Source organism: Rattus norvegicus, chromosome 17, assembly GCF_036323735.1.
Source record: "Rattus norvegicus strain BN/NHsdMcwi chromosome 17, GRCr8, whole genome shotgun sequence".
In the NCBI taxonomy this organism is placed as follows: domain Eukaryota; kingdom Metazoa; phylum Chordata; class Mammalia; order Rodentia; family Muridae; genus Rattus; species Rattus norvegicus.
In genome coordinates, this window is record NC_086035.1 from 11,997,373 (window position 1) to 12,012,010 (window position 14,638).

A 14,638-nucleotide genomic window follows, 5' to 3' on the forward strand; every position below is an offset into this window, starting at 1 on the left:
CTTCTCTGTGCACAACTAAATAACAAATTGCAACAAACAAACAACAACCCCTCCCACCTCTCAGGGACCCTCTAAAAAGTCCCCAGAATTCCAAATATCACACAATTGCAGAAACTACCTGCAGCTGGCAAAATCACGCTGCTGCTAGAGCACCAGGCAAATCGTAGTCAGCTGCTGTGGACAGTCCAAAGCAGCCTCATAGCCCTACATCTGGAATCAAAAACAAAAATACCTCCCCATAATATTTCTGTTTTTCAATGAGTCTCAATTAGAGTTTTTATTGCTGTGATGAAACACAATGGCTTACACTTCCACATTGCTGTTCATCACCAAAGGAAGGCAAGTCAGGGACTCCCTGCTATACATCCCTGCTTGAGGCAGGGCTGGATCCTAGAGACAGGAACTGATGCAGAGGCCATGGAGGGGTGCTGCTTACTGTCTTTCTCAGCCTACTTTCTTATAAAACCCATAAGGACCAGTCCAAAGATGGCATCACCCACCATGGGCTGGGCCCTCCCCCATTGACAACTGATTGAGAACATGCCTTACAGCTGGATCTCATGGAGGCTTTTCCTCAACTGAGGCTCTTCTCTGATGACTCGTGTGTCAAGTTGACACACCAAACAGCCAGTAAACAAAGAAACCAAAATTCCAAGATTCTCACTACACTGTCCTTTTCCCAAGGACCCTTCTCTCTCCCCAATGCCTGTGCTTAAATCCATTTAAATTTTCTTGTCTTATAAACTCTAAATTCTCATCACTACACACTCATGACTCTTGGTCCCATTGTACTAAAATGCAAAATCATTTCCCCTCTTTCTGAGTCTGCATCTGTTCCTAACACCGAATATCAGTCATTGTAGTCAAGAAATTTCCATGTCTCAGTTGAGGAAAGCTTCCCCAAATTTTCAGTTGTACTTTCTAGATGTCCTTCATAGAATTTCTGGTCACTAAGTTTTGGATTTATTCAACTGTTTTTTTTTCTTATTGTTTTGTGTAAATGTCACTTTTTCATAGGATCCAGTTATTGTTTCTTTGACACAAATCTCCTCTCACAGGAGAAGGGTTTTTAGAAGACTACTGTGCCTCTGAACAAATGAGATGCCTGGTTTTAATGTATTTGTGTGTAAAGTGTGCTGTGAACTTTAACCTCACTTTACCTGTCCCACCCTTCCTACTTCTGGCATTCCCTTCCACTTCCCAATATGATACAAAACTGAGTCTGGTTTCTTTCTGTCAACATCTTTCCAAAGCTCCATCCATGTCTCCACTGAAGGCTATGTTGCTTTAAAATGTCATCAGTCAAACAAATTCATCCACCCTTTCAAATTCAGGCTCACTCCAAATGGTAGTATATCAGCACAGGGGAGCCATGTTCTCTAGCACAATGTTATTGTAAATGGCCTTCGGTTGGATTTCTGATGAAGCCCTCTTCTTTCCTGGAGCCTCATGAACATAGCCTTCATTTCTCTCAACATTCTGGTCTTCCACAATCTCTTCTACAGGATCACCCGTTACACTCTATTTGTGGCATTTGAGGGCTTCTCTGGCCTGTGTAGCTACAAACTCTTCTTCATTCCTCGCCTAAACCACTTCCATCACGCCAGCAGCCAGAGGTCTAGGTTTACCACAACGATTCCCCTTCCCAGTACCACTATCAGTTGTCTCATGGACCCTACAGAAGACTATGTTTTGACTCATGCCTTGAGCAGCACAATCTAGCATAGGGCACAAATTATGGGCTGCATTTGGTTTGTGGCAGACAGAACCCAAAGAGGAACTTGCCAGAACTAGAACCAGGCTATAGGACAGAAGGCCTGCACCACGACAAACCACTCCCTTCAGTTGGGCTTCATATTCAAACAGTTCCATGGCCTCCCAAAACATTGTCATCAGTTTGAGACTATGTCCCCAACCTCATGAGCCTGTGAGGCACATTTCATACTCAGAGCATTACCTGTGTGAACCAGTCTTTACACATTCATATACTGGATGCAGACACATCTAATACACACACATGAGGTGGTTCTATACAACTATATTGGACTAGAAAATCTGCAGCCTAGTGACTGACAGAAGAACAACACACTACTTGTCTATGGTAATGCTATAATCAAAAATCAAGGTGCTGGTGGGGACTGGAGAGATGGCTCAGCGGTTAAGAGCATTGACTGCTCTTCCAGAGGACCTGGGTTCAAATTCTAGCACCCACGTGGCAATTACTGTTTGTAACTCCAGTTCCAGAGGATCCAACTCTCACACAGACATACATGCAAGCAAAACACCAATGAACATAAAATAAAAATTTTAAAAATGTGCTAAAGTTAATACAAAATGAAGCACATGCAATTAGAGAGAGTGCCTAATACCAGACCACAAATGACCACACTGCTGATTCATGTATTTAGAATACACTTTTTAAAAGCAGATCTCTAATTATTAATTCAAAATATTGGTTGTAGACTGTATAGTGTGCTTTGGTGGCAGCAGCCCCATCTGTGTAGCCATGTTTCCTCTTTGCCTCAACAGGTCACATCAAATGCTGGTTATAAATGATGTGACACGAAGTCTCTAAGAGCAGTGGCAATACCCACTGGCATGTATCTCAAAACGTTCGTCATACCTCCTTCCATAGTCCACACGCCCATCTCTGTCCTTCCAAACACACACAGACAAACCAGACACAAACGACATTGTGCTTGACTGGAAAATGATGGCAGATAATGTGTGTCCCCAAGACTGGTCCACCATAACACATGGGTCTCGCCATCAGTTCTGGGTTTCTGGAATCTGCACTGTGACTTTGTATGAAGCATTCAAAATAAGTCACATTATGAAAAAGACACAAAAAAATGGTATGATGAGACACGGGTCCACAAATATGCCTAAAGGACAGCAGTTACAGATCGCTCCCTAACGGCTATCTTTGCTTTTATTTTTCTCCACATCCAGATCTGTAAATAATGTATCCGAGTTAGACTGGCATACTACCTGTAGAATTATATACTTTCCATAAGAGGACTGGGGTACTGCCTGTAGGATTCTAAACTTCCCATAGGAGGACTGGCATATTGACTATATAATTCTAAACTTCCCAGTGGAGGGCTGGCATATTGACTATATAATTCTAAACTTCCCAGTGGAGGGCTGGCATATTGACTATATAATTCTAAACTTCCCATAGGAGGACTGGCATATTGACTATATAATTCTATACTTCCCATAGGAGGACTGGCATATTACCTGTAGGATTCTAAACTTCCCACTGAGGACTCGTGTACTACCTATGCCACTTGCTTTCCCTCACTCCACAGCGAGTGTCCCCTTGGCTGTGCTGACCTCATCAAGTACAGAGTACTTGCTTCCCGACTTGATGGGCTGTTGTCTCCCATTTTTTGTTAGAACACAATCTGAGGACTTGCCAGGCCTTCCACCCTGCAGTGGGATATCTACCAGTCGGCTGCCCTCACACAGGGGCAAATTATGTGGGAAGTTATTCTAAGTTGGCACTGACCCATAACTCAACCATAGTTAGAGTCACAGTAAATTCACATCTACACAATTTCTCAGGATTGACCCACTGTTTAAATGTTGGCTTAAATTAGAATTACTCTCTCATTTTGGTTTTAAATGTTTTCCAAATTAAGACATGAAGATAGTTTTAGTTACCAATCATGGTAGCTCACCCCGAGACCCTAATCTCACCATTTAGGAGGCAGAGGTAAGTGCGTCTCTGTGAGTTCAAGGACAACCTGGTCTACAAGGCTGGTTCCAGCTAGGGCTATTACACAGAGAAACCCTGTCTCAAAAACCACATGTGCTGAGGGAGGAGAGGAAGAAGGGAGGAAGCTCTGACTCTACAACCATCACACTCCTCATTGTTTTTAAATACCGAGCCATATACATATACTTCTTGACTCAAGATGGGGTCATGTGCCAAGACTCCTCAAGCTATAGTTTTTCTGATTTCAAAATGGGACAAACAGAACTGTCAAGTGTCTCAGCTCAGTCCTGGGTGTCCTGTGTTCAGAACACTTAGACTAATCACACTAAGGCAAAGCCATGCCACACAAATCCTTATTTATAATAAAGTGCTCAATGTTCGATGTGGTACTGAAAGACATAGAAGGGTTGATGGTTGTGTGTTGTGGTAAATATTTAATATTAATTGGGGGTTTCTATCCTGTCTTGGATCTTGGAAAATAAAAGACACAACCCTTGATATTGATAATAAGCCTTAATCAGCACAAAGGTGGACAGATCTCTGCCCTCCATGCTATTATGTCTACTTCCCTATCAATAACCCCGAGTGAGGACTTGCCACATTCCACCCGGGCTGCTCTTACTCTAATTAGTCAGACCTCGTGGCCATGTTTTCATGACTCACCTACCCCATTGGCATCTTCTCTCTCCACCTTCTCTCTCTTCCTCTCATGGTCTCCTGCCTCCAACCCCAAACTCAGGAATCAAAGCCCCATCCACCTCTCTTCTGTCTAGCTATAGGCTGCAGGCATCTTTATTCAACCAATAGTTTTCAATTAAGGAGCAAGGTTACATAGCATCACTTAGTGTGCATGAGGATTTCCTCATCCATGAGACAACCAGACCTTGGGGGTCCAATATTTAGCACTATAACATATGGCAACAGACTGAACCTCAGCAGTGTGGACTCGCCACGCCAGAAAGCCAAAAATGTGTGCATACAACTGTATTACGTCAATGTCAAGAGAGGAGAGGGTCTGGAATAGAATGGGTAACATGGACAGTGGAATCAGAAAGAAAACCAAATGTTGTCTGGGGAACAGGTGATCTGCGAGCCTGGATGTGATGTCGAGCCTTTGGTGTGGATCTAAATGAATGTGCAATGCTCAGAACACAGAACCAAAGCAAAACAAACCCAGGACACATGCGGGACAAATTCCACAGAGTCTGACCTGAAAAACATGTATGTCTCTTAGACTGTGCTATTGAATACCAAGTCTGTAAACTTATTCCAGCCAAAGCGGGAGCACTGTCAGCCCTCACAGTGAGACTCCTAGTTTCTCTCCTGAGAACTCTTTATAGAATGACCAGTGCCTGAGCAGCTGCAGCCAGAAGCTACAGGTGGAGAATAGCAGGTAACAGAACTCATTGTACAGGGCACAGTTTATTGGGGACTTACAGAAGCGTGGGCCTGGGTGACAGCAGCAGCAGTGAGCTGCTCAGTTTGGGTCGCAGAGGTCTATGTAGGTGAGGACATAAAGGTCTCCCCCTCCATCCCAGGGGTATGGTTATCCTGACACCAGTGAGTCTCACTCCTAGAGCCAGGGGTTACTATAGAGCTGCACACAGCTCCCTACTGGATTGTCTATTTATAGTTTGCAGGAGAATAAGTGGGAGAATGTCGTTAGGATTATTCTGGAATACTCCTAGCAATCTGACCTCAAGCCACTGCAGTCACATTAACCCGAATCTACATATTATACCCTTCCTTAAGGCTCTTACAATCTCACACACCCTCTTCGGCAGTGTTCACGGAGTTTGTGAGGGGCTACAGACAGCAGCCAGGAAGGGATCAGTACACCTTGTAAACAGAATCCCCAGTCACAGTGAGGCAGTGTTGCTAAGGCATAAAGTCACTGGCAACAAGAGCAACAATTAACTGTTTTACCCTTGGAGACCAAGGAACGGAGCCAACGACTCAGCAGCACCCGTGCAGACACAATAGTCAAGGCCTTAATCTGAGCCTAGTGTGACGTGTGGTTTGTGACATCAGAGATGAGGATGCATTCTGTCCTGAGAACAGCACTTTCTACATACAATATAGAGGTAGAGGTGACCAGAAATGGACTTAAAATAAGTGATTACTAGGGGACTGTCACAGTCAATCTGCACCACGTAAAAACAGCACCATTGGCACCTTCTCACAGACACCATGGCAGAAGCGGCTGGGGGTGTAACCATGGAGCATACCACACACTTGACAACATGAGGAACCCATGCATCATTCCTGGAGTTGACAGCAAAGTGGTGCACAGGACCAGAAGGCCACTGCGACACTAAGGAATTTTCTTTAATCCATTCAGGGCACAACTAGTAACAGAACAGGCACACAGGATCAAGAGTCCTGAGTTAGGAAGACCAGAGACTCCTCACATTGTAACAGGAGTCAAGCGACCCATCTCCTGGTGGACCAGCAGCCACTTGACTCTCACTGGGCTGCTCACTACCTAGGACCTGAGGCATTCTGTACACTACAGCAGTGCTCTGCTCACCCATCAGCTCTGACAGTGGGTCATCTGGGTGCAGCTGGGACAGGGTCAGTCACTGGGGAAACTACCAGAGCCCTGTGGTGTGCATTAGAGAGTCATGGGGGTCAGTTCAATGCTTATGTTTCTCCAAGGGCTTCAGTCTAACTGGCCTCAACGGATATGAGTCCTGCTGCCTGGGGGTTATACAGCAGACAAGTGTTCTCAGAACTAACAGCATGGTCTGTAAAATGAGGCACTGGTCATTGAAAATCTGGTTGACACCTTATTCCATTAGCAGATAGCAAAGAAATGATAACAGTCCCATCATTGAAGGTAGGTTCTGTCCTTCATCTCCTGTCCCTGAGAGCCGTGTATCAGAGAATGTAAGTGCAGAAGCCTAACAAAGAGAGGCTGCTGGGAAGGCAATCAAGCTTGGAGATGCTTTCTAGGTTCAAAACGTGGAATGAAGCTGTCAAAGACAATGCTCAGAGAGACGGACGCGGGAGCAGAGCCATGCTGCCCAGATTTGGAGAAGGACCTCCAGGCCTTTCCATGCACAAATTATTTCACTTCCCTTAGAACTAATCCTCTTTCAAAGGATTCCTTCTTTCTCACCATACAGTGGCTTTGGAAATCATAGTTTGGTGGAGGAAGCACCCTATAAATGATGGGACCCACTGAGCCTTTTCAATCACTGTCACCGGCCTCTGTCTCAGGACACCAGTGCTGGGACTTTGCTTCCCTGGGCTCCCCTTGTCAGTCTGTGGGTCCACTCTCTGACCAGTTTCTGAGCCTGGCCTATAGAGATGGCTGGCGATAGAAGAGACTTAGAACTTGCCTTTAACTTTGCAAATACGAGGAGCTTGCCACACTTCTGCTTAATTCTTACCAGGATCTCTGTTGCAACCCCAAGGCCTGTGTCTTACCTTGTAGGGAAAGTCAAGGCAGGGTAGGATGCGTCTATGGTGCATGCAATTTGAAGGGCATCTGAGGTCAGGACAGTTGTGAGTCCATGGACAATAGATACTGACCCTACTCTGCCTACTAGGCCTCTTGACCTCGCCCGCCCCAGCTGCAGACCACATCTCCGTGTCTCCCAAAGCCATCGAAAGAGCTCATGACTGAGCCATGATGAATTCATCCTTTCCCCATCTGCGGCATGAAGTGGAAGAGCAACTCTCCAGCCCTCAGCAGCCAGCTCTCCCAAGAGCTCGGAGCATCATTTGGAGCAGAAATGTATCAAGTAATGACGGCATGTGCCCCCTGCTCAGTGAGCCGTTGCTGGCTCCTGCCTGGTCTCTGCACATGCTCCCTATCTCACTAGAAGATGCCAATTAAATGAACTGTCCTTCCTGGAGTGACTAAAATAGACAAAGGTAAAATTTTCCTCCATGAGTATCAAGATACAATTAGTGAGCCCATTCTCAACCTTCCCTGAGGTCTTCCCACCCACACCTCCACGTCAGTCTCTGTCATTCTTGTAGATTCCAAGTGAAGGAGCAACACAGCCAGGAGAAGTCACCAGAAATGAACAGCAGCAAGTCCCCCACTTCAGATGGGGCAGGCCTGACTCAGGAAGGGTAAATTCTCAAGGACATGTTGATGCCAGGGACAGACAAGTCCGCAGTTGCTTGTGAAGGCCACAAGGGTGTGTAAATGATTGGGTCCTTTAGCGCTGAAAGAGCATCTAAGAAGGGACAAGAGGTGAAACTAACAGATGTAAGGAAGAGACTGCAGGGAGATGGGGTGGGACTGAAGCATCACCCAGCAAAGAGGCTGGAGGGGATAAGAAAGCTTCAGGGAGTGCCTGGTGAGGCCTAGCAAGTGCCACTCTAGAAGTCCCTTATCTAGTGACACAAGCAAGAAACATCTATAGAACATCTTGCAAGTCAATCATGGCAGGAAGTTGGAGGAGAACACACAGGGTCATCCCCACGTGTACTGATCATGGCCCACTGTCAACCATGCTTGCCCAAAGCCCAGCTTCCTCGGTCCATAAACCCAGCATTCTGGAAGGGTTGGACATCCCATGAGAATACCCCCAGAAGCCTTCCTTCCTTGACCTCAGGTCTCACCTAAGTCAGAACCAGACACCCCGTATCTTGTGAGGTTCAGGTGGGGCTCAAACCTGCAGGTTCTGGAGCCAGGGGACCCCACGCTGGGGGTCACTCCAGCCTCGTCCCTTCCCTAGACTGTTGATTCCACGTTGACACCACACTTGCTCTCTCCTGGATAAAACTACCAGAGCAAGGCTGTTCACCCAGAGACTCAGCATGTAGTCAAGTCCGAGCCTTGCAAAGATGATGGGTGACACACAGCAGGTGAGTGGGTATGTGGCCTCAGAAGACACTGAAGAAGTATGACCACCATGGAGACTGGAATAGGGTTCCAGTCATCAGTGACCAAACCACCATGACTGTGGAGTCACTGGAGGTGTGGTGATGACATCACTGCTGAGTGCTAATGGTGTCCCTGCCAAAGTTAATCAATGAATCTAGCAAGATCAGATTCGAGACTAGTAAAAACCTCCATTCTAGAAAGCAGGCATCCTGGCCTGAAAGCACAATAGTGACAGGTATACATTTAAGGCAATAATCTCAAGAATGGACCCCTGGTCCTCCCCCAACACTGTGTCACACTCCCCACCTCAGCCAGCCTGCTCTCTGCACCTCTCGGAGCATCTTTCAGAGTCTAGAAGCAACATGGAGACTCTGGTGAGTTTCTGTGCTCTGAATGAGCTGTAGGCACAGCAGAGAGCTGGTCGCCAAAGAGAAGGTTTCAGAAGGAGTCCCAGCAGATAATTCTATAACCAGGAGAGAGGCGGCCATGAGAGGCCCAGAGCGGAACAGCAAGAGAAAGGCTTGCAGGGGTGAGAGCCTTCCGAGCCAGTGAGCTGAGCCATGCTCAGGGCAGGAATCTAGGTGGGCGCTGTTGGGAGCAAGCCCTCCCCATGCCCGTCAAAGAAGTGACAGTCTCCCCCAGGAAGGCATTTTAAGAGAAGGATGAGGAATGTTCTGCGGTGTGTGGATAACATTGTCTAGTGAATGGAATACTCTCTGCTTTAGTGTGAAGTCCCTGCAGCTACTGTCCAGAGCTGGGCCTAAGTCCAAAGGCATCTCTTCCTGTACATGGGGCAACAGGATGCTCATGACCTCATAGAGACAGCCCAGAGCAAAAGATGGGCTCTGACACAAAATGGCCCATAATAGTGAAGATGCCAAGTTGAGGAACCCCTGGCCCTCTGACGGCAGCCATCCCAGCCACAGTGGGGGTCACTACGACCTAGAACAAAGCAGAGTGGTGAGGCACAAGCTGTGGGCATCATATCAGCCCCAGAGGCCACAGCCATCAGTGAAAAACAAGTGGGCCACAATAGGGACAGCACTCAGGCCTTGCTGCCCAGAAAGTCTGTCCCTAGGAGCCTCTGCCCACACAGTCCACAGAAGACAGGGTTCTGGTTACCTTTACCATCCATCAGGCAGTCATTCAGTAAGGTGGCCCCGTCTGATCAACCAATGCTTCTCACGCATGTCGGCAAAGCTTTTTCAGTAAAAATACGTCCCCACAAGGGAAAAGCTTTACTTCTTATGTGAGCACACCCTCTGTGCACTAATGGCTGTGTCTTCTCAGGACGGGGACCGCTTCCTGGTTGTGTTTCTCTTCCAGTGCGTTGGTTTCTGTCTGCACTGAGCTGGGCACAAGGCAGGTCAGCATTTGGAAATCTTGAAACAGCTTCTAGAAGTAAAGGGCACACAGAGATGTGACAATAACACTGACACTCACACTCACCCATAATCCCTAGCTACACTGTGAGACTCGCCATCCCAGCACCAGAGAAACGTATGAGGAGATGCACCATCCCTCCCGGGACACCCACCTCAAGGTCTTGCTCAACCTGACCCTCTGGCTATGCTGCACACGTGTGCTGGTGAAGGGATGGGTCCGCAGAGGCATTCTCACATGGCACTCCTTTAAGGAGGGTTAGGAATGCTGGGGCTGAGGTTGTCTCCTGCGTCCTGGGCTTCCTGGGGAGAAATGAAACCCCCAGGACAGAAGACCCTGTTCTCCATGGTGAAGCCTAACCCTGCAGCCCCTCAGCTCAGCCTGGGTGACAACATAGTGTGTTCTTCGCCAGTCTCCCATCTCCTCCCCACACCCTCAGAGGTGCCAACTGAACCTAAATCCCTGCAGTGTGGAGGCTGCAGGATGGCATTTGAGGGCTCTCCTGACTTTCCATCTACTCAGGCCTGTCTGTGCAGTCATGGTTGCCACGGACAGAACACTAACCCTAGAGATGGGACCCTGAGCACCCAGTTGGCTCTGAGCACCCTCTCTCTGACACCATCCCAGGGACTCTTGGTCTTGGTCTAAAGCACAGGTCTGGAGAAACAGACTCTTCAGCTCCATCACAGACTTCTGAGAGTGAGCAGAGGCATGAGTGACCTTACCTTTCTCAAATCTCTTAATAATGTTTAAAAGGTCTACAATGGGGAAATTCCATAACCATTTTTTTTGTAAATCAGAAAGTTGTGGTGCTAATCTTAACAGGAAATGCTGAGATTTGAGCAAGTGGGATAAGCAGAGCTGACTCCTGGCCTGTTCTTGCCCCTTCAACTCCAAAAAGGATGAGTCACTAACTAATGGGAAAGCCAGACCTAGTAATTCTGAATGTGGCTCATACCATGGTGACCTTTATATATACATATCACATGGCACTACCACTACACTCGGGGCAGGGTCCCTGATGTGACCAAGAGCATGACCTGGGATCATACAGCAAGTTCTTCTGGGCTTCCAGCACTTGCCTTCCTATGAGACCAGCAAGAGACCAAGTTATCCTACTGGACAGGCTCACACAAGGGAAGGGACTTGTTCAAAACGCAGGTTCCACCTGGTCACTAAACAGGCCAGGAAAGGTTCTAGCTAGGCCTCCCTCAGCTGCCAGCCAGATCTCGAGTTCCAGGGTCCATCCACATGGACATGAGGATGCATCAAAACAGAAGCAGCCATCCACAGAGACTCCCACTATGAGAACACACAGTAGCCACCTTTTTCCTAACATGTCTGTGTGTGTGTCTGTGTGTGTGTATGTGTGTGTGTCTGTGTGTGTGTCTGTGTGTATGTGTGTGTGTCTGTGTCTGTGTGTGTGTCTATGGGTGTGTATGTGTGTGTGTCTATGTGTGTGTATGTGTGTGTGTCTGTGTGTGTGTCTGTGTGTATGTGTGTGTGTCTGTGTCTGTGTGTGTGTGTCTGTGTCTGTGTGTCTGTGTATGTGTGTATGTGTGTCTGTGTGTGTGTGTTTGTGTCTGTGTATATGTGTGTGTGTGTTTGTGTGCGCACACCTGCTCTTTATGTACACATGCACCCTCAGTACCTGTGGAGGTTTCCAGTCCCTGAAACTGGAATCTCAGGTAGTTGTGGGTCACTTGACCTGTATCCTGGGAACCGAACCCAGGTCCTCAGGCCATGCTCTTAGTGATGAGTGCTCTCCCAGCCCTTCCACAGTCACCTTTAAAGACTCCTATGATAGAGCCCCACAAGAAAAACACCCAAGGTTCCCCTCAAAAACAACCCCCCCAGACCTTTACATTCCCTACACACACACCTGGGAAGTTGCCCCTTCAACCCTCCCACAAGGACATTCAGGAACACTCAGCACCAAAAATCTTCCTCAGACTCTCTCTTCCATAGACCTTCACAGACCCCTCCACAGAGAACCCTGAGTACTCCCATAGGCCCTTTTACAGACACCCTCTCAGTCACTCACACCAAACCCTCTAGACCGGGCCATAGACCTACACAGAGAACAGCACTCGCAGTGAGAACAGAGACCTGTGATCAACATGGAGACGCTCTGTAATAGCAGCCACCATGCAGAGAGACGGCACATGAGCTTGGACTCCCAACAGGGATCTCACAGAGACCTTTACACGCTTCCCACAGACACCACGGACAGAGACAGACACACCCTCAAAGACCCAATACCTCTTCCAGAGTGGCTTCTACGTGACTTATAGTCCCAACACTCATCCCACCACAACAGCCACTACAAGAGGAGTGGAAGATGCTAACGCGCCCTCTAGGAAAGGTGGTCAACGGGGCTTCTCTGTCAGCCATTCGCCCTCGTCTGCCGCTATGACGCCTGCAGCACTTGGATCGCTTAGTTCAGGCCCTGGACTCGCCACTACCTGTTCACTGACGCCTTAAGAATTTTTACCACCTCTCAGTCATGATTGAACGACCCCAAGATGCCTCTCAAGTTGGGGCTCATTCTGAAGCTTCAAACTAAGCACAGCCCCCTCCCCAATTTCATATTCATCTGGTAACCTGACACTGGGAACATTTTACATACCATTTTCAACATCACGGAGAGCTCAGAGAGAAGCATGCTCTGGTTTTATGCATTGTGGTCCCTGGAGTGAGGTAAACTTTACTGCGCGTCTTGAATCTTCCCTTGCTCCAGCTACGAAATGGGAAACGGACCAGGAATGGGTGTTAATGCTATGTGAAGAGAAATGAGCAGCAAAGCTAATACACTCTGGGTTGCATGCATCATAGGGATTGTTCTTCAAATTCATTTTATGTGCACAGGCTGTGCCTACATGTCTGTGTGTGGACCATGTACATGTCAGGTGCCTGGGAGGCCAGAGGCGAGTGTCAGAGCCCCTAGAACTGGAGCTGGGAATGGCTGTGAGCTGCCCTGTGGGACTGGGAACTGAACCTCTATCTTCTGCAAGAACAGCCAGTGCTCTTAACAGTGGAACCCTCTCCCTAGTCCCCAGTTCTTTTTTTCTATCATTGCTTTTTTTTTATGGCATTGTCACTAACGTGATTTTTACTGGCTAACACACAATCAAAAAATTTTCCCTAGGGGAGAGATAGTTCAGCGGTTAGGAGCACTGGCTGCTCTTTCAGAGGTCCTATGTTCAATGTCCAGCAACTACATAGTGGCTCACAACCATTTGAAGTGGGATCTGATGCCCTCTTCTGGTACACAGGGGTATATGCAGACAGAATATGTATGCATACGCAATAAATAAATCTTGAAAAAAAAAATCCCCAATAAAGGTATTATAGATTCGCAGTCCACATGACAAAAAAAAAAATCTGGATAATCTTTCAGGTCATTTTTTTTTGCGTCATTTCATGGCATATGGCACGCAGAGGGCTTCTGTATGGTAAGGGTCACTTTTGCAACCCTAAAGCCATCACAGCTTTGACTATGAAAACAACGATCTCTGGGGTTCGTTTCTTCCAAACCATCTTTTTCCACAAGGCCTGAACACACATGTACCTTGGGTAAGGTCCAGGGTCTCGACTTTACCTGCTGATGTCTAAATAAGGAAAAGTCAGCCGCCAGGTCCAGGATATGACTTCTGCGACAACACCACGCCCGTTCCTACAGTGGCTGAAGGGCCCCAAGGCACTAAAATGCCTTTCCCTGTCCAGAAATGAATCCTAAAGCTTCTGCCTGGCTGGCAGCAGCTGCACACTACTCCATTCCTCATCTTGGTATGGCTCACTCTTCTTCCAAACAGGACCTCTCGCCACCTTGAAATGAGGAGGAAAAGAAACTGGAGGCCTGCAATTTTCCTAGACCCTGAGTTCCCGGGGGCTCCTTTGGCTGAAAACCCCTTTCCAAGCCTTGCTCCAGCGTTCCCCTGGCAACCTCCTCCCCTTTCTGGTCCCCACGGCCCTGCTTCAGCTCTCCCTGTGATAACTCTGCTGTCATTCTGTCGTCCACCCTCGCCATCCCCACCCCGTGCCAGACGCTGGAGGGCTCTCAGGCTGGACTAAGTTGGCAGTCTGACCCCAAGCAGCGGCCCCAGATGCTATAGTTTCAATATTGCCAGGCACTTCGGCTTCCCACTCAAGTCCCAGCCCCAGCACCTCTGAATCCCACCCTAAATGCCATGGAGGACACAGACAGGCTCTTTGCCCGGCCCTGGGTGGGCATCCTTACAGGAAAACTGCTAGCAGTTACTTTAACAAGGTCCATGCCTGTTCAAGTCTAGCACCCGGCAGTTAAACAGCCAAAGAGGAGCAAACCGTCGAAAACAACCTGATTGGCCACAGGTTGCAGAGCCAGGAGGCACCATGTGACCCATTGTTAGCCTGTGATTGGCTGAAACATCATTGCTGTGATTGGCTGAAGCGATGGTTTGGTTACAAAACCTTGTGACCAAACCCTTGACCAAACCCTGCGACATTAAGCTACAACTTATAGTAAGTCCAGTTACACCGTTCGCTCTGTGTGGTGGCCATGTGAATACAAACTTTATCAGCCAAAAATAAATAGATGAAAATACAATTACCTTTAGAATAATAAAGAATATTTATCTAAATAAACTCTAAATTTGAAAGGAACTCAGATAAAAGTGTCATTCTAAAAATCACTTGCTTTGCAG

At 47.6% G+C, this 14,638-nt stretch overlaps 1 long non-coding RNA gene across 5 annotated transcripts in view; it reads right to left on the bottom strand.

The window, feature by feature from the left end:
* Positions 1 to 14,638, bottom strand: part of LOC102554142 (uncharacterized) — a 44,947-nt gene that overhangs the window by 13,182 nt on the left and 17,127 nt on the right. For 2 of the 5 annotated variants that reach the window (XR_596632.4, XR_005495404.2), the window contains 3 exons: positions 13,555 to 13,781; positions 12,583 to 12,693; positions 5,127 to 9,965 (listed from right to left, as the gene is read on the bottom strand). This is a non-coding gene — a long non-coding RNA (uncharacterized LOC102554142). Of the gene's footprint in view, positions 1 to 5,126; positions 9,966 to 12,582; positions 12,694 to 13,554; positions 13,782 to 14,193; positions 14,342 to 14,638 lie in introns of those variants that run through there. The other 3 variants (XR_005495403.2, XR_005495405.2, XR_360808.5) reach the window with 3 other exon arrangements.